This window comes from Oryza glaberrima, chromosome 12 (genome assembly GCF_000147395.1).
Source record: "Oryza glaberrima chromosome 12, OglaRS2, whole genome shotgun sequence".
Taxonomy (NCBI): domain Eukaryota; kingdom Viridiplantae; phylum Streptophyta; class Magnoliopsida; order Poales; family Poaceae; genus Oryza; species Oryza glaberrima.
This window is the reverse complement of record NC_068337.1, coordinates 14,312,236-14,331,268: the sequence shown is the minus strand read 5'-3', so window position 1 is coordinate 14,331,268 and position 19,033 is coordinate 14,312,236.

Genomic DNA, 19,033 nt, shown 5'->3' with positions numbered 1-19,033 from the left:
GCTTTGGGCATTTATCCGCAAAGTGCCCGGGCTCGAAGCAGTTGAAGCACAGACGTTGTTGACCTTGAGCATCCCTGTGGCCTTGACCAGGCTGCACAGCTGGCGCAGGAGGACGGGGCGCACGGGTCCCGTGCTGATTCTGCTGCTGCTGTGGCTGTGGGACGCGCACCATGAATTGAGGCCGGGGCGCGGAGCGTGGTTGCTGCTGCTGCTGCTGCTGTGAGGAGGATCCCCCTGGATAGGGATTGGTGTAGCGGATCCTTTGGTTAGCCCCTTGTTGATTGCGGAAATTTGCCAAGCGATGCTTGTGCGACTCCAGTTCCTTGAGCTTGGCTTCCAAGCGGATGCTCTTGTCCACCAGACGCTGGAAATCCGGATAATCCCCGGAGACGAGACGCACGGACAGCTCAGGGTCCATTCCTGCCAAGAATTTCTCCTGCTTTTCCTCATCTTCCCGAACATCCTCCGGGGCGTACCGGGCCAGGTTGTTAAACTCATGCAAATACTCCATCACAGAGCGGTTGCCTTGCTTCAACTCCCGGAATTCCCTCTTCTTAAGGGTCATGACTCCGGCGGGCACATGGGTCCTCCCGAAAGCTGTGGTGAAGCGGGCCCAGGTAATAGGCTGCCCCTCTGGCTGCGTAGCCTGGAAGTGGTCCTACCATAGAGATGCGGGCCCCTGCCGCTGGTGGGTGGCAAAGATGACTTTCTCCTCATCGTTGCACTGCATGGTACCCAACTTTTTCCCCACGGCATGCAACCAATCCAATGCATCAACGGGGTTATTGGAGCTAGAGAAGGTAGGCAGGCGGATGCATAGGAACTCGGCGAGTTTAGAGTGTTGCGGGGGTGGTGGGGGAGGTGGAGCATTATGCTGTGGCGGATTTTGGATGTGGTGGAGGAAAGCAGCCATCATGTTGGCCTACTAGGCGAGGATTTGGGTGAGGATGGGGTTGGTGTCAGGTGGTGGTGGTGGAGGCGGGGGAGGAGGTGGAGGTGGGCTGCCATGGTTGTTGTGGTTGCTGCCTTCGGGGTGACTGCCTTCACTGGTAGCAGCACTTCTCCTAGTTGTCACCATCTGAAAATCCCACACAGAACCAGCAAACAGAGAGAGCTGACTATTAAAACTAACCACCCACGACTACCATAATTCTTGAATTTATTTCTGCTATTAAATTGCTTCATTAAGGTTCAAGTTGCTTATGCAAATAAAATAAAGACAGGCTCCGACACAGTTATACCACACACCGGTATAACCATGCCCCACACGACTCTAGCAGGAAGACAAACGAGAAGAACACACGTGCAAGCCTACTAACTGCTCGTCTACTTCTGCGACGGGCCAGGGCAGAAGGTAAGCAACAGCACATCCTCCGTGCTACCAACGCCAGAGGCTCCCTCCTTCTGAGGAACCGAGGGCGCGGGCTCGGCGCGAGGGGTCTCGACGAAGCAAGTCCATGCCAAGGACTGACGAACAAGCTCAGGCCTGGAGGTACTCTTGCGGGCGGTGATCTTCATGCTGCGGCAGACGCGACGGCGCTTGGGGCGACAGACCTCTCCCTGGGCGATCTTGAGTTGACACAGCTGCGCCTCCACCACGTCTAGGTCCTTCAGCTGCAGATTCTCCTGACGCAGCTCCAGGATCTTCATGTTGTTCTCGACCAACCCACGGCGCACCATATGATGGAAGTCGATACGGGCTGCGTCATACGCCTCCACCATGCACGCCAGGTGCATGATGGTAGCGTCATCCTCCGAGCTAGCATCCCTGAAAGTGGCGTAGTCGCGGGCTCCTCTGTGACGAGGGTGGTAGCGGTTGGGCGAGTGCTGCAACTCGTCCGGGTAGCGCTGGTGAAGAGTGCCGATGGCGAGGAGCGCGGTGTTCTGGCAAGCGGCGGAGAAAGAATCTGCACCCGCGGTGACTGCCAACGAAGTCCTCTCGGGAGAGCCGGTGAGGATCACTGCAGTGACCTCCCAAGCAGCGTGGGGCTCTGCATCATCATCCTCCTGCTCCGGCAGCTGCTTGCCCTGGTAGTCCACTCCATGCGGATACCCCAGGACAACGCACATGCCCCACAGCTCCAAAACAAAGCCAGTCAGGTCCAGGCCACGACGGCTGATGCTGCCGGCCATCTACAAGCAAAGACAAAAGAGAAAAAGAAATAAACATTTTAGAGATCAGCTTTTGATGATAAATTAAGTAGCAAGACGGAGAGAGACTAGAGGATTTTCACAAATAAGAAAGGATTTTTATTTCGAAAATATTGCTAAGGCTTGGGATCTAAAGCTCGACCTAGGGTCAAGGAGGCTCTGATACCAACTTGTCACGACCGGAATTAACCCAGCGGGCGTTCCTTACGTGCGTGTATTATTCCTTGTCCCAGGAGGCAAGGTAGACCAAAAGTTGATACAATACAGAGTTTAACAAGCGGAAGCGTAAATAGTTACTTTATTACATGGGCGGCGAAGGCCCAGCACACACAAAGACAAACGGGAAACAGCGGAAGACTAGGGCGACGACCACAGGCGCTTGACGGCAGGCACGAGCTAGACACCAAAGCCTTCATCATCCAGGGGCTCCTCTTCTGGGTTTGGGAAAAATTGAGCAAGACTGAGTACAACCACCGTACTCAACAAGACACACCCATAAGTGCAGAATAAATGCAAGGGAGTACAAGGGGGTTATAATATAAGGGGTTAGGGTTTGCGGTAAACAGCATTAAAAGACACTTAGTTGCTCAAAGCGATTTTGTAAGCACGATCCTAGAGCTATACAAGGTTATTAATCAAGGCCGTGAACCCACACGAACCTGCCTTAACCCAAGGCCTACGATGATTCAGACCGAACTGGCAACCCGACCCTGGGTCCCAGCTCGTCCCAAGCCAACCCAGGCCAACCATTCCACATTTTAGTTGTTAAGCAGGTTTTAAGAATCAAAACACTAACTTGGGTACATTGCTCGGCTTGCCCATAACCGAGGGCGCGGCTATTCGAATAGGTTATACTCTGATCAGAGGTGTACATCTTTACCCACAAGACACATCTTCCTCACGTGTAACCACGTGCCACATACCACCACGGTATACGGACGGAAGACGTGACATAGTTTCCAACCCATCCTAGCCATAGACAAGAGTACCGACCCAACCCCACCTACGGCCGGGACCTCCGGGACAGGTAGGCAGGACTGAGCCCCTAGCAGCAGGACACCGGCCCTGTGCCATGACATCTCGACTACCGGGCCGCAGCTCGTGTAGCCTTCATTTGCCCTAGAGATGTCCATCGACCCCCGACTTCGTCCATCTCCATCCGTGTACTTTTGTTTATAACCAGACTGAGCCACAAACTAAGCCTTACCCACTAGACATGTGGAAGTACGGTAGTGCTTTGCAACAGAGGCCCGAAGACCGGTCCTTATATGGCCGAGGTGCTACTATCAAAACCATGCACCCCGAGCCCAGCCTAAAACCATTTTGAGGGTTTTGAATAGAGGGGGAGGTGTGAATCCAATTCCAAAATAATCCAACCATTCCATAGTGTCCAGGTGATATGGATATTCCCAAAGTCTAGAGTTGTAAAACCACCTAATATTGCCTAATTAAGCAGCGAAGCATCTACCTAAATTCATACTAGGGGAACCTTGAGTAGAGTGCCCACTAGTTGGGGTTTTGTTTATTCTAGGGTGAACAAGGTAATAATATCAATAACAATAATAAAGTCATAACAAAGGTAAATAGGCATGGCTAAATAAAATAGTGATAACGCGGGAATTTAAATAAAGCGATAATGCAATAATTTAAATCAAAATAATTTTATAAACTGGGATTCAATATGTTCAAGGATGATGTGACTTGCCTTGCTCACTTTCCCAAACGTCGGCTTCAACCTCCACGAAGAGCGGATCTTCCGAAGCTGCAGTGTCTACACGACCAACGGAAAATAAATGGGCTTTTACTCTAATAAACTCCAGATAAAAAGCAGGAACAAAGTACAAAAATGGGTTCTTGACTTCTTAAGGAAAAATTAGAGACTTGAACGGTCCAATTCCGAGTTCAAATGGCCAAGTTATGGCCATTTGAAGTTTATATGCTCTGTAAATGAATATTTACGAATTTCTTCATTTAAATTTTAATTTAAAAGGGATTTATTGCGTCAGCCGAGGGGGAGGAGCGCGCGGACCGGTGTCACGCCCGGAATTTCTATCCAAAATTCCAAACGCTTACATGTGTGTGAACCCTCGTCCAGGAATCAGCTGAGGCACACAATAACAAATTGATAATAGAGTACAATTATTACTCTAATTAATAAGCGAATAAAATGTCATTACCTCCAGGTAGATAGTTCCTCTCAATCAATAAAGATCTAAGCAGCGGAAAAATAAGATAAACGGCGCAGACGACTCCACTCCACAGGCAGCTTGACCAGGGCTACGCCTAATCCTCCACACCATCAGCATCACTGTAGAACTCCTCCTCTGATGAATGATTGCAAGGTGAGTATATGACATACTCAGCAAGCCACGCAGCAAATATGCAAGTGCACAGGATAACAAAGGATGGCATAGTAGGGTTTCATTTGCATAAACAGCATTTAATAAACATTTCAGAATTTAATAAAACAGCTAAGTACTAATTAAGCAATATTAATCCAACGCTATACAACATACCCTATTGCATAGGCCCAACCATTCTGAATAACTAATCCCGGCTGCACAGTTCTATCTCCAAACCAGGAATATACCATTCCTAACCAGGAGCTAATCAAATTATTACCAGTTATAGCATCTTTTATTATGACGAGAGGTGTGAGACTAATCACGAAAGACATTGTTAGACCCGCCCATAACCGCGGGCATGGCTATTCGAATAGTTTTACTCTGGCTAGAGGTGTACCACTATACCCGCAAGACACAGCCCCACGACATGTCACCATGCGCCTCGATACCACCACGGTACCTCGGAAAGGAGCTGTGACAGTACCCCTCGCACAACACCATCCACCACAGCGCACCGTTCCTGGATCATAATCACCCCCTTATAAACAACGCATGGACTCCCCAGCGACCCCCGTGGGCTTATCTCCGCCACTTCTCAGTTTGGTGCCCCGCAATGAACCATGCTATACAAAAGGTAAAACCGTTGCCCACGCTGGCTTGTGGTTGGCACGGTTAATGTTTCACAACCGAAACTCGTGAACCGGTCCTTAATTGTCATGAGCACGACCATCAAAACCACGTGCTCACAACCCACCATTATCAGGTTTTAGTTGGCAAATCAATTAATTAACCAATCATGATTAACCATGATGAGCTATCATTAAGCCATCATTAAATAATAGTGAATCATAAGTTATCCCAAAAGTGTGCTAAAGTTTCTAAGCATGGCTAAGCAATCACATCTAATATCTAGCTGGACCAATATATAAAGCTAAACTAGTCAATTTATAATAACCCAAGGTATCAAGGAATAAAGTAATCAAGAACAAAAGGGCTATAACAAACAATAGGTTAATTCCACCCAATAACATTCGAAAATAAATGTAATAGTTGAATAGAAACAATAGCTTTAAACGGGATCAACATGCTCAAAGGGTTGTTTGGGATCTGTGTGACTTGCCTTGCTGGCCTTGGAACTCTTCAAATTCTTATCCTGCGAAAGCGGACTCTCCGGAAACGTCGGAATCTAAACAGAAAAGAGCAAAAACACCAAAACAGCACATAAACAAGCATGAACAGTACATGTGGATATTTTTAACATGTAGATCTCAATTTTAGAAAAATTTAGAGACTTGAACCAACTTAATCCGAGCTAAGATGAATTAGTTATGAATTTTCAAAGATTAAATCGAATTAAATCATTTATTTAGATTTTAATTGAATTATGATGCAATAATGAATTATTTTTGAAAAGGAAAAGGGAATTATTGCGTCAGCGGTTAGGGTTCGCGGTAGACCGGGTGCACAGCGGCGGCTCACGGAAACGAACGGCCGAGATCGATCCTATCCAAAACGGACGGCCAAGATCCATTGATCCACGACCGGGCCACGGGGAACGACGACGATGACGTCGGCGGTGACGTCACCACCGGCGACGGCTCGGGCATGCATGCTCGCCGGCGAACGACGGCACGACAGCGCGAACGGAGGGCACCTACGGGTAGCGGATGGCACGGCGAACTCACCGGTGACCAAAGTAGCGGCGGAGGAGCAACGGACGACGACGGCGTCGAAGAAGAAGCGGCGGCGACCTTCGGCTTGACGACGGCGATGGTGCTCCGACGGTTGACAGCGACGGCGAAAGGGCAGACGAGGACGGCGACGCGACGACGACCACGATAGCGACCTCCCCGAGCGACGGCGACGACTGGAGTGACGGCGGCGCACGGCTAGAGCGGCAGCGACGACGGCGGCGCAAGGGCTCATGGCGCTAGGGCTCTATGGGCGACGAGAGGCGACTGCGAGGGTGGCGGCGGGTAGCGGCGGGCTTGGGGGTCCTTTTATAGGGGCAGGGAGGCGGCGGCGAAGGCCCACGGCGACCGGCGACGGAAAGGAAAGGTTAGGGTTCGGAGAGAAAGAGAAATCCGATTCGAGATTGAATCCACTGCTTTCCAAATGATTTTAGCCGGCGATTCCAAAAGGTAGAGGAGATCCCGAGGATCATTTCCCCTCAATTGATTTCACCGGAGAAGGCAAGGCGTGGCCGAATTTGGAAGGAGATGGCGGCGGTGCGGCGCGGCTAGGGTTTCGGCGCAGCGGCTGGAGGTGGATGACGAGTCCGACAGGCGGGCCCCACCTGTCAGCGGGTGGACGCGCGCGCGGGCGGCGGCTGCGGGCCGGCTTGGGCCAAGGGGGAGAGAGAGATGGATTGGGCCGACTTTCGGCCCAAAGCCAAAAGAGGATTTTAAAAACCTTTTCCAATTTAAATTATTCATGAAATGCAATTCCATTTATTATATACTTCCTTAACTCAAATAAATCCAAGAAAAATCTAGGAATTATAGAATTAAGCGAAGTATTTAATGAAGTTTTATCTGGCCCCATTTTATATTGGAATTTATTATTAAAAAAATTAAATTTTCTTTTCAAGGCTTTTAAAATCAATTCTAATAATAGCAATTTATATATTTAGGATTTTTAGGGTGTGACAACCGGGTCCACGGCAGTGGGGCCCACGCGGCAGCCTCCCGGTCCACGGTGGACCGGGTGCACCCGGCTCGCACCGGCCAGCGCCGTTTGCCCCACGCGTCAGCCGCACCCGAGGGCGCGGGCGGCTGACGGCCGGGCCCCACGCGGCAGCCACTCGGCGCGCCCGAGGGCGGCCATGCCGGCGCGGTCGGCGGGAGGCGGCGCCCCCGCGCCCCGATGGTCGCCGCCGTTGACCACCGGCGCGGCGGAGCGGCGGCCGAGAGAGGGGAGGGAAGGGGGAAAGGACGCGGCGGTCCACGGCTCACCCCGGGGCGACGGCGGCGACCGAGGAGGTGGCCGGAGCGGAGAGAGGCGGCGGCGCGGCTCGGGTCGACGGGGACGGCGGCGCTCCGGCGGTCGGCGACCGAAACGGAGGGGTGGACGAGGTCGGCGAGGATGCGGCGAAGCCGAAGGAGGCGGCGCCGAGGTGGGAGGCGGTCCGGGGCGACGACAGCGGCGGACCGGAGCTCAGCGGCGACGGCAGAGAGAGATACCGACGTCGCGAGCTCGAATCCGGCGAGGAGGAAGGGCGGCGAGAGGCGGAAACGGACGGAGGAAGTGCGGGGAGGATTTAAATAGGGTTGGAAGGGGGAGAGGGCGGCCGGGGAGGAAGGAAACCTGCGCGGGAGGTCCGGCCGCCATCAATGGCGCCGGCGAGATTTGCGGGGGCAAATCCGCCCGTTTGAACGCGAGAGAGAGAGGGAAAAATGGGGGGAAAGGGAGAGGGGATCACGGGGAGTATTTCCCCCCACTTTATTGCACGCGGGGACGACGGGAGGCGGCGGGATTCGCGGCAGTGGCGGCGCTAGGCACGGACGAGGCCACGGGAGCGGCGGGAGGTTGGGAATGATGGGTGGGCCCCACCCGTCAGCGAGGGTGGCGGGCGGGCCCGCCCGTCAGCGGCGCGCGTGCGGGGAGGGGCCGAGTGGGCCGCGGGGAGAGGAGAGAGAGGGGGAAGGAGATGGGCCGAGCCGGCCCAATTGGGGGAGGGGGGATTTTAAGGTTTTTCTTTTTATAAAATCATTTTAACTTTGTTTATTGCTTAACAATTATTATTTGTGCTCTGAAAATTCCACTAAAATTTGTTTACACATTTTAGGCTTTTAGGAAATATACAAAAATCCTCTAAGCCTTGTTTGACTTTTACTTTGCACATTTTAATTTTTGGAGGCTTTCACACGGATTTTAATTAATCTAGGCATAATTTTAAAGGATATATTTTAGGGTCGTGTTGGGACGTGACATTAGGCCTTTGTTTGATATATTCTACTTGCTTTAAGATCTTAGTATAGAGTGGTATCGGAGTATTAGCCGATACATGCTAGATCTATCTGATCGGCTATGCTATGAACATATCTAGTCCCATTATTAATATATATTTCAATCTAAGTGATTTATACTGTCTCGGCATGGCGACCGATCTATCCCAATCACTTGATTTAAGTATACATCGATATAAGGAGTATATATTGTTAATATCTATAGCCGATCGAGTAGATTTAGTTCCTTCTTATTTATTCATGACTGCTGATCGATACATATATGACATCAGCTCAAAGATAAATGATATGTCATCGGCCCTTAGCCGATCGGCTATCGTTTATAGGTTTAACCACGGGTTATTTGTCTTTATTTCTTGTTGACTGCAGGATCAAATCAATTGGCACGCTAGCACACCCGAAGGCGAGTTTTGGACCTGCACTGGAGTTAAGCAGATCTCCCAGGCCTCGTGTTTTCTGTCAACACGCTTTTGGCACGCCTGGTGGGACATTTAAGAAGTCAGCCAACAATTCTTCCTCATGGCCGAGAAACAACCACCACCACCATCCCTAGCTAGCTCAGGCTCTGTTAAGGAAAAGATGCTGAAGTTAGGATTGACTGACGTCAATGAAGGAAACGTCGTGCCGATCGATCCAGAAAAATTCACACCTGAGCAGAAGAAAGAGTTTGAAGCAATGTTGCAGCAAGCACGGGATTAGTTCTTGAACTCATTCATGCAGACTCGCAAGGGGACACTTATTCAGAAGTACAAAATAAAAGTGGTTGCTGATGATCCTGGGACCAATTCTTCTAAGGATGGAGATGGGAAACAAGCTCCAGACAGCACGGCTCAGCCAAGTAACAAAGGTGCTACCGACGATTCTCTAAGAAATCAAGGTGACAATTCTCAAGGAGTCCATGGAGTGCAAGGTGATGGATTGCATGGAGTTCAAGGTGATAGTGCTCAGGGGTTGCAAGGAGGAAATCTTAATCAGAATAGTGATGTGGCACAAGATTTTTTCAGTAATTTCCAGGACCGGGTTGACTACGCTGTGCATCATGCTTTGATCAATCAATCTGGGGTGTTAGTCAATACCTTATCAAACATGATGAAGTTAATAGCCGATGGTTCAATAGCTGAGCATCAGGCTGCAGGTCCGGTTTATTTGCAAGGAGGTGTCTTCCCAAATTATCGGTCTTTGATCACCGATGTTCAGCCATCTATTAAGGCGGTTCCCTCCGTTGCACCAACAACTCAGCCAACGGCGCCGGCATCAACTCCCCTGCCTGCTCCATCAGCGATGGCGCTAGGCCAGCCGGTGAACCCTCGGTTGTTAATGAGAGAGCATCCACAGCATAGTGGGCAGGTTGCGAATCGGCTGACCCAAGATCAGGTTGATGCCACGTTTCTGCCACCTCAACCTGTTGTTGATCCAATACAGCAGCAGCCAATTCAGCAGACACCCCCAATTCAGCAGGTTGTACAACCAATCCAGCAACAGGTCATGCAACTAGTTCAGCAAACACCACCAAGGCAGCATCCTCTGCAGCCGATTTAGCAGACGTCGTTAAGACAACTAATCGTTCAGCCGATCCAGCACCAAGGTTCAATAAGCGCATCGGCCGGGTTTGCAACGCCTGGTGGTCAGCCTATACAACAATTTTTAAATCAAGTTGTCCCAGAACACTTGGTTCACCACGTACAGCCGGATGGCACAGTAATGCCTTAACTTGTTCCTGAGCACTAGGTACGTAATATCCAGCTGAACCTTCATAATTACCAAGGGGGTAACTTGAATTATCAATATCAGCCTCCTTCCCCGCAAGCCCAATATCAGCCGGGGGATTGGCTAAACCTCACTTTGTGTCTCAATACGGTCAGTTCGAGCCCATGCAGCAACAGTCACAAGGGGCAGTTTGGGCTTAAACCAAAAGAGACTGGAAGCTTGTATCGGCAGCCTTACCCTGAGTGGTTTGAGAGGGTTCCTCTTCCCAATCGGTTCAAAGTTCCGGACTTCTCCAAATTTTCGGGACAAGATGGTGTGTCAACTTATGAGCACATTAGCCGATTCTTAGCTCAGTGTGGTGAAGCATCGGCTGTAGACGATCTGAAGGTTAGGTTATTCCGGTTATCTTTGTCTGGATCGGCTTTTACTTGGTTTTCCTCTTTGCCGTATGGATCGATCAATAGTTGGGCCGATTTGGGGAAGCAATTCCACAGCTATTTCTACAGTGGGGTTCATGAGATGAAATTATCTGACTTGACAGCGATTAAGCAGCGGCATGATGAACCTATGCACGAGTATATTCAGAGATTTAGGGAGATGAGGAACAAATGCTTCAGCTTGAGTTTAACTGATGCCCAGTTAGCCGATCTGGCCTTTTAGGGTATGATTGCTCCGATTAGAGAGAAATTATCGTCTGAAGACTTTGATAGCTTGTCACATCTGATACAGAAGGTAACCTTGTATGAGCATAGGTCTGCGGAAGTTAGGAAAAGCTCTAAGAAGGTTAATCATGTTTGTCCATACATGTATGGGTCGGATGATGATGAGGACGATTCTGAAATAGCTGCAGCTGAATGGGTGAGGAGTAAAAAGGTCATACCATGCCAATGGGTAAAAAGTTCTGGAAAAGAAGAGAAGTATGACTTTGATATTATTAAAGCTGACAAGATCTTTGATCTGCTACTCCGAGAGAAGCAAATTCAATGTCACGCCCGGAATTTCTATCCAAAATTCCAAACGCTTACATGTGTGTGAACCCTCGTCCAGGAATCAGCCGAGGCACACAATAACAAATTGATAATAGAGTACAATTATTACTCTAATTAATAAGCGAAGAAAATGTCATTACAGAGGTAGATAGTTCCTCTCAATCAATAAAGATCTAAGCAGCGGAAAAAATAAGATAAACGGCGTAGACGACTCCACTCCACAGGCAGCTTGACCAGGGCTACACCTAATCCTCCACACCATCAGCATCACTGTAGAACTCCTCCTCTGATGAATGATTGCAAGGTGAGTATATGACATACTCAGCAAGCCACGCAGCAATTATGCAAGTGCACAGGATAACAAAGGATGGCATAGTAGGGTTTCATTTGCATAAACAGCATTTAATAGACATTTCAGAATTTAATAAAACAGTTAAGTAATAATTAAACATTATTAATCCAACGCTATACAACATACCCTGTTGCATAGGCCCAACCATTCTGAACAACCAATCCCGGCTGCACAGTTCTATCTCCAAACCAGGAATATACCATTCCAAACCAGGAGCTAATCAAATTATTACCAGTCATAGTATCTTTTATTATGATGAGAGGTGTGAGACTAATCACGAAAGACATTGTTAGACCCGCCCATAACCGCGGGCACGGCTATTCGAATAGTTTTACTCTGACTAGAGGTGTACCACTGTACCCACAAGACACAGCCCCACGACATGTCACCATGCGCCTTGATACCACCACGGTACCTCAGAAAGGAGCTGTGACAGTACCCCTCGCACAACACAATCCACCATAGCGCACCGTTCCTGATCATAATCACCCCCCTTATAAATAAGGCATGGACTCCCCAGCGACCCCCGTGGGCTTATCTCCGCCACTTCTCAGTCTGGTGCCCCGCAATGAACCATGCTATACAAAAGGTAAAGCCGTTGCCCACGCTGGCTTGTGGTTGGCACGGTTAATGTTTCACAACCGAAACTCGTGAACCGGTCCTTAATTGTCATGAGCACGATCATCAAAACCATGTGCTCACAACCCACCATTATCAGGTTTTAGTTGGCAAATTAATTAATTAACCAATCATGATTAACCATCATGAGTTATCATTAAGCCATCATTAAATAATAGTGAGTCATAAGTTATCCCAATAGTGTGCTAAAGTTTCTAAGCATGGCTAAGCAATCACATCTAATATCTAGCTGAACCGATATATAAAGCTCAACTAGTCAATTTATAATAACCCAAGGTAGCAAGGAATAAAGTAATCAAGAACAAAAGGGCTATAACAAACAATAGGTTAATTCCACCCAATGACATTCGAAAATAAATGCAATAATTGAATAGAAATAATAGCTTTAAACAGGATCAACATACTCAAAGGGTTGTTTGGGATCTGTGTGACTTGCCTTGCTGGCCTCGGAACTCCTCAAATTCTTCTCCTGCGAAAACGGACTCTCCGGAAACGTCGGAATCTAAACTGAAAGGAGCAAAACACCAAAACAGCACATAAACAAGCATGAACAGTACATGTGGATATTTTTAACATGTAGATCTCAATTTTAGAAAAATTTAGAGACTTGAACCAACTAAATCCGAGCTAAGATGAATTAGTTATGAATTTTTAAAGATTAAATCGGATTAAAACACTTATATGGATTTTAATTGAATTATGACGCAATAATGAATTATTTTTGAAAAGGAAAAGAGGATTTATTGCGTCAGCGGCTAGGGTTTGCGGTGGACTGGGTGCACGGCGACGGTTCACGAGATTGGACGGCCGAGATCGATCCATCCAAAACGAACGGCCGAGATCGACCGGTCCACGGCCGGACCACGGCGGACGGCATCGATGACGTCGGCGATGACGTCAGCTCCGGCGGCGACCGAACCGCGCGAGCTCGCCGGCGAACGACGGCGCGGCGGCGCGAACGGAGAGCACCTACGGGTAGCGGACGGCACGGCGAACTCACCGGTGACCAAAGAAGCGGCGGAAGAACAACGGACGGCGACAGCGGCGAAGAAGAAGCGGCGGCGACCTCCGGCTTGACGACGGCGACGGTGTTCCGGCGGTCGACAGCGACGGCGGAGGGGCGGACGAGGACGGCGACGCGACGGCGACCACGACGGCGGCCTTCCCGAGCGACGGCGACGACCGGAGCGACGGCGGCGCACGGCTGGAGCGACGGCGGCGACGGCGGCGCTAAGCTACACGGTGCTAGAGCTCTTCCGGCGACGAGAGGCGAAGGCGAGGGTGGCGACGGGTAACGGAGACACCGGGGATCCTTTTAAAGGGGCAAGGACACGGCGGCGAAGGCCCACAGCGACCGGCGACGCGAAGGAAAGGTTAGGGTTCGTAGGAGAGAGACCGATCCGATTCGACCTCGAATCCACGAATTTCCAAACGATTTTAGCCGATGATTCCAAAAGAAAAAAGATAGAGGAGATCGAGAAGATCATTTCCCCTCTATCGATTTCACCGGAAACGGAAAGGGGCGGCTGGATTTGGAAGGAGACGACGGCGGCGCGGCGCTAGGGTTTCGGGCGGCGACGGCGCGAGGAAGACGACGAGTCTGATAGGTGGGCCCCACCTGTCAGCGGGCGGACGCGCGCGCGCGAGCTGCGGCTGCGGACTGGGCCGACTTGGGCCGGGGAGAGAGAGAGGGTTTTGGGCCGACTTTCGGCCCAAAGCCAAAAGAGACTTTTAAAAACCTTTTTCCATTTAAATTATTCATGAAATGCAATTCCATTTATTAAAAATACTTCCTTGGCTCAAATAAATCCCAGAAAAATCTAGGAATTATAGAATCAAGCAAAGTATTTAATGAAATTTTATCTGGCCCCATTTTATATTGGAATTTATTATTTAAAATTAGATCTTCTCTTCTAGGCTTTTAAAATCATTTCTAATAATTCCAATTAAACAACAATTTATATTTTTAGGATTTTTAGGATGTGACAAACCTACCCCCCTTTAACAGAATCTCGTCCTCGAGATTCGGAAGAACTAACGAACAGATGCGGATGAGCTGACTTCAATTCATCTTCCCGTTCCCAAGTTGATTCTTCTTCCGAGTGATTACTCCACTGAACTTTACAAAAACGGATAACTCGATTCCTGGTTCTTCTCTCATCTGTTTCCAAGATACGGATTGGTTTCTCAATATAGGTCAGATCCTCTTGGACTTCTATCTGTTCAAGGTTAGCTTCTTCGGTAGGTACCCTCAAACACTTTTTCAACTGCGACACATGGAACACATTATGGACTCCTGCCAAAGATTGAGGTAACTCCAACTGATAAGCGACCTCTCCTCTTCTACTGACAATCTTGTAAGGTCCCACAAAACGCGGTGCCAATTTTCCTTTAGTGTGGAAGCGATGAACTCCTCGAAGAGGCGTGACACGAAGGTACACATAATCTCCTTCGTCAAAACTTAGATCTCTACGACGATTGTCGACATAACTCTTATGACGAGTCTGGGCCACACGCAATCTTTCTTGAATGATTTTTACCTTTTCTTCTGCTTCCCTTAGGATATCAGTCCCGAAAACCTGACGTTCTCCCGTTTGATCCCACAAAAGCGGAGTGCGGCACTTCCGACCATACAGCGCTTCGTAAGGAGCCATCTGAAGACTAGCTTGATAACTGTTATTGTATGAGAATTCCGCATAAGGTAAATTCTTATCCCAACTTCCACCGAAGTCTAAAGCACAAGCTCTCAACATGTCCTCCAAAATCTGATTTACCCTTTCGGTTTGTCCGTCTGTCTGCGGATGATAAGCAGTACTAAAGTTCAGCTTAGAACCCATCTCTTCTTGAAGCTTCTTCCAAAACTGTGAAGTAAACTGACTACCTCGATCAGACACTATTTTCTTAGGGACACCATGCAAGCACACAATCCTTGCCATATACAATTCAGCCAACCGACTTCCGGAATATGCTGTCTTTACTGGGATGAAATGAGCCACTTTGGTAAGTCTGTCGACTATCACCCAAATAGAGTCGTGGCCTGATGATGTTCTGGGTAGACCAGTGATGAAATCCATACCGATTTCCTCCCACTTCCATTCAGGAATCTTCAAAGGCTACAGCAAACCTGCGGGCTTCTGATGTTCTGCCTTGACTCGCTGACAAACATCACATACTGCTACGTATTCTGCGATTTCACGCTTCATACTTGCCCACCAAAATCTTTCCTTGAGATCCTGGTACATCTTGGTACTACCAGGGTGAATGGAGTATAAAGTATCATGAGCTTCTTTCAGAATTGCATCTTTTAAATCTTTGTTGTCTGGGACACAGATTCTTTTGCCCAACCATACAGTTCCTTGCTCATCTTCCAAGAAACCGATAGCTTTTCCTCTTCTCATATTCTTCTTAATTTCTTGAATATCGGGGTCATTAATTTGGGCTTCTCTAACCTGATCGATTAGCGTGGGCTTTGCTTCTAAGGCTGCAACAAAACCTCTACTAACAATTCCCAAATTTAATCTTTCAAATTCCTTGCATAACTCCAATGGCAACTGTTGTCCTTCCGTAGCATTGCAATAACCTTTCCTGCTAAGAGCATCTGCTACAACATTAGCCTTTCCCGGGTGATAATGAATTCCCATGTCATAATCCTTAATTAATTCCAACCATCTCCGTTGTCTCATGTTCAGATCTGGCTGAGTAAAGATATACTTTAGACTCTTGTGATCGGTGTACACCTCTGTACGAGTACCGAAAAGATAATGACGCCAAATTTTCAACGCATGAACCACTGCAGCCAACTCAAGATCATGAGTAGGGTAGTTCTTCTCATGCGGGCGTAACTGACGAGATGCATAGGCAACCACCTTCCTATCTTGCATCAGAACACAACCTAAGCCAAGCTTAGATGCATCGCAATACACTTGGAAACCCTTCTTTGGATCAGGTAAAATCAAAATAGGAGCTGATGTTAAGCGATTCTTCAACTCTTGAAAACTCTGCTCACATTCTTCTGACCACTTGTACTTTACATCCTTTTGAAGCAGTCGTGTCATGGGCTTAGCAATCTTGGAGAAATTCTCTATGAACCTCCGGTAATAACCTGCAAGACCCAGGAAACTGCGAATCTCTGAAACCGTCTTCGGTTGTTTCCAGTTGGTTACGGATTCCACATTACTAGGATCAACGGCAACTCCTCCGGCTGAGATGACGTGACCAAGGAACTTCACTTCAGACAACCAAAATTCACATTTGCTAAACTTGGCATACAACTGATGTTCTCGCAGCTTCTCTAGTGCAAGATGAAGATGTTCTTCATGCTCTTCTTTTGTTTGGGAGTAGATAAGAATGTCATCAATAAAGACCACCACGAACTTGTCTAGGTATTTCATAAACACCTTATTCATTAAGTTCATGAAGAAAGCGGGGGCATTGGTAAGTCCAAAAGACATAACAGTACATTCGAACAATCCATACCTAGTGGTAAAAGCCGTCTTAGGTATATCCTCTTCTTTAATCCTCAACTGGTGATACCCTGATCGAAGATCTATCTTGGAGAAAACGGTGGCACCTTTAAGCTGATCAAACAAATCATCAATTCTAGGCAGCGGGTACTTATTCTTGATAGTCACATCATTTAGTGCACGATAGTCCACACACATCCTCTGGGTATGGTCTTTCTTCTCCACAAAAATAACTGGAGCTCCCCATGGAGATGAACTCGGTCTGATGTATCCCTTTTGAAGCAAATCGTCGACTTGCCTTTTGACTTCTGCCAACTCATTAGCCGCCATTCTATATGGTCGCTTATGGATTGGAGTGGTTCCTGGTACCAAATCTATTCTGAACTCTATATCCCTTTTAGGCGGCAAACCAGGTAAATCGTCTGGGAACACGTCCGGGTAGTCCTGTACTACGGGAATTTCTTCCAAAGCTATTTGGTTCAGACTTGACCTTAAAGACTCAGAAGACAGTGCATGAACTGTTACAACTCGACCATCATTGCTAGTGAGAGTTACTTTTCTGTTGGCACAGTCTATCACACCTTTATACTTGACTAACCAGTCCATCCCTAGGATGACATCAAGATCTTTGGATTCTAACAAGATAAGATTGGCCAGAAATGGCACTTCTTGAATTTCTATTCTGACAGAGGGGCTACGTTGCAAAGAGAGTGCTTGATTACTCGGGGTACTAACCATCAAAGGACGTCTAAGATCTTCTACTTCCATCCCATGATTTCCCGCAAAACTCATAGATAAAAATGAATGTGTAGCACCAGAATCAAAAAGCACTGTTGCAGGAACTGAGTTAACAAGGAACGTACCCAAAATCACATCTGGAGCACCTTGAGCTTCTGCAGCAGCAACATGATTGACACGAGCCTTTGGCGTAGGGGCGGTAAAGTTACTCTGGGTAGGGACAATCTTCGCGCGTCGGGGCTTCGGACACTTGTCAGAGTAATGTCCTGGTTCACCACAGTTGAAGCATACTCCGGGCTTGTTGCCTTGCTCCTTCTTGGCAGGCTGTTGTTGTGTTGGAGCTGCCACAGGACGTGGAGCTTGATTTCGGATGTTGTTGCCAGCATTGTTGTTGAAGAACTGACGCTGCGGACGAACAACAGACGAAGAACCTCCTTGTGGCATGGACTGGGGTCCTAAAGTAAGACGCGGCCTCTGACTATTCCCCTGTTGTGCCTTGAAGTGAGCAATCCGACGTTTCTTCTGCTCCATGCGGTTGTACTTGTCCTCCTGTCGAATAGCCTTATCCACTAACTTCTGGAAATCATGGTAATCCCCAGTCATGAGTGGGTAAGACAGCTCATCATTAAGTCCCTCCAAGAACCTCTCCTGACGCTCTTCATCAGTGCGCACATCTTCTGGAGCATAACGAGCCAGATGATTGAACTCGTGGAGATACTCGGTGACCGTGCGAGATCCTTGGGTGAGCGACCTAAATTCTTTCTTCTTGAGAGACACCACTCCCGATGGTATATGCGTCTTCCGAAAAGCAGCGGTGAATTCAAGCCAAGTGATAGGTTCAGCAGTAGTCCTGTTAAGGCGGAAGTGATCCCACCACTCAGAGGCAGGGCCATGCAGTTGGTGTGATGCAAATGAGACCTTCTCCTGATCAGTGCACTGAAGCAAATCCAACTTCTTCTCTATGGCGTGCAGCCAATCACCAGCTTCCACAGGATTAGTGGTGCTAGAGAAAGTGGGCGGCCTCACACGAAGAAATTCTGCTAACTTGTTCTGGGGAGGTGCCTGGTTATTTCCCTGGTTCTGCTAGTTCTGGAGTTGCTGCATCATCATGTTCATAAGCTGTGCCTGTTGAGCCAGGACTTGGGCAAGTGTGGGATTCTCTCCATTGTTGTTGTTGTTGTTGTTGGGGCCATTCCCGTTGCTGCGAGTGAGCACCATCTGGCATGGGCAAGAGCACAAGAAGAGAAACCGGGGAAAACTACTTAGGACAGAGAACTAATTTTTCTTCTAACTTAACTTTTATGATCTTAACTGAGTTTCATTATTACAAAACTGAAGACTCTCACACCACTAAACTCACCAACTACCTAACACTCGAAAGCAAACAAACGCATGCACTTACATCCCACCACTGATGTAAACCACATGCAGAACCCACACACACAACCAAACTTAAAACAAGCAAACTAACACAACGATCTAGGACAACGGTTTGACAAGGAACTCTAGGTCTTCCGGGCATCGGAGTTGATTGAAGGCTCGTTCGGCTCGTCTTCATCATCTTGAGTGGCTCCCCACTCGACCTTTGAATGGGTGCGCTTCGATTCTTCTCCTTCATCATCACTTATATTGACGACCGGAGGATCTGCTAGGGCTGGGGTAACTTCTTTCTCCACCACAC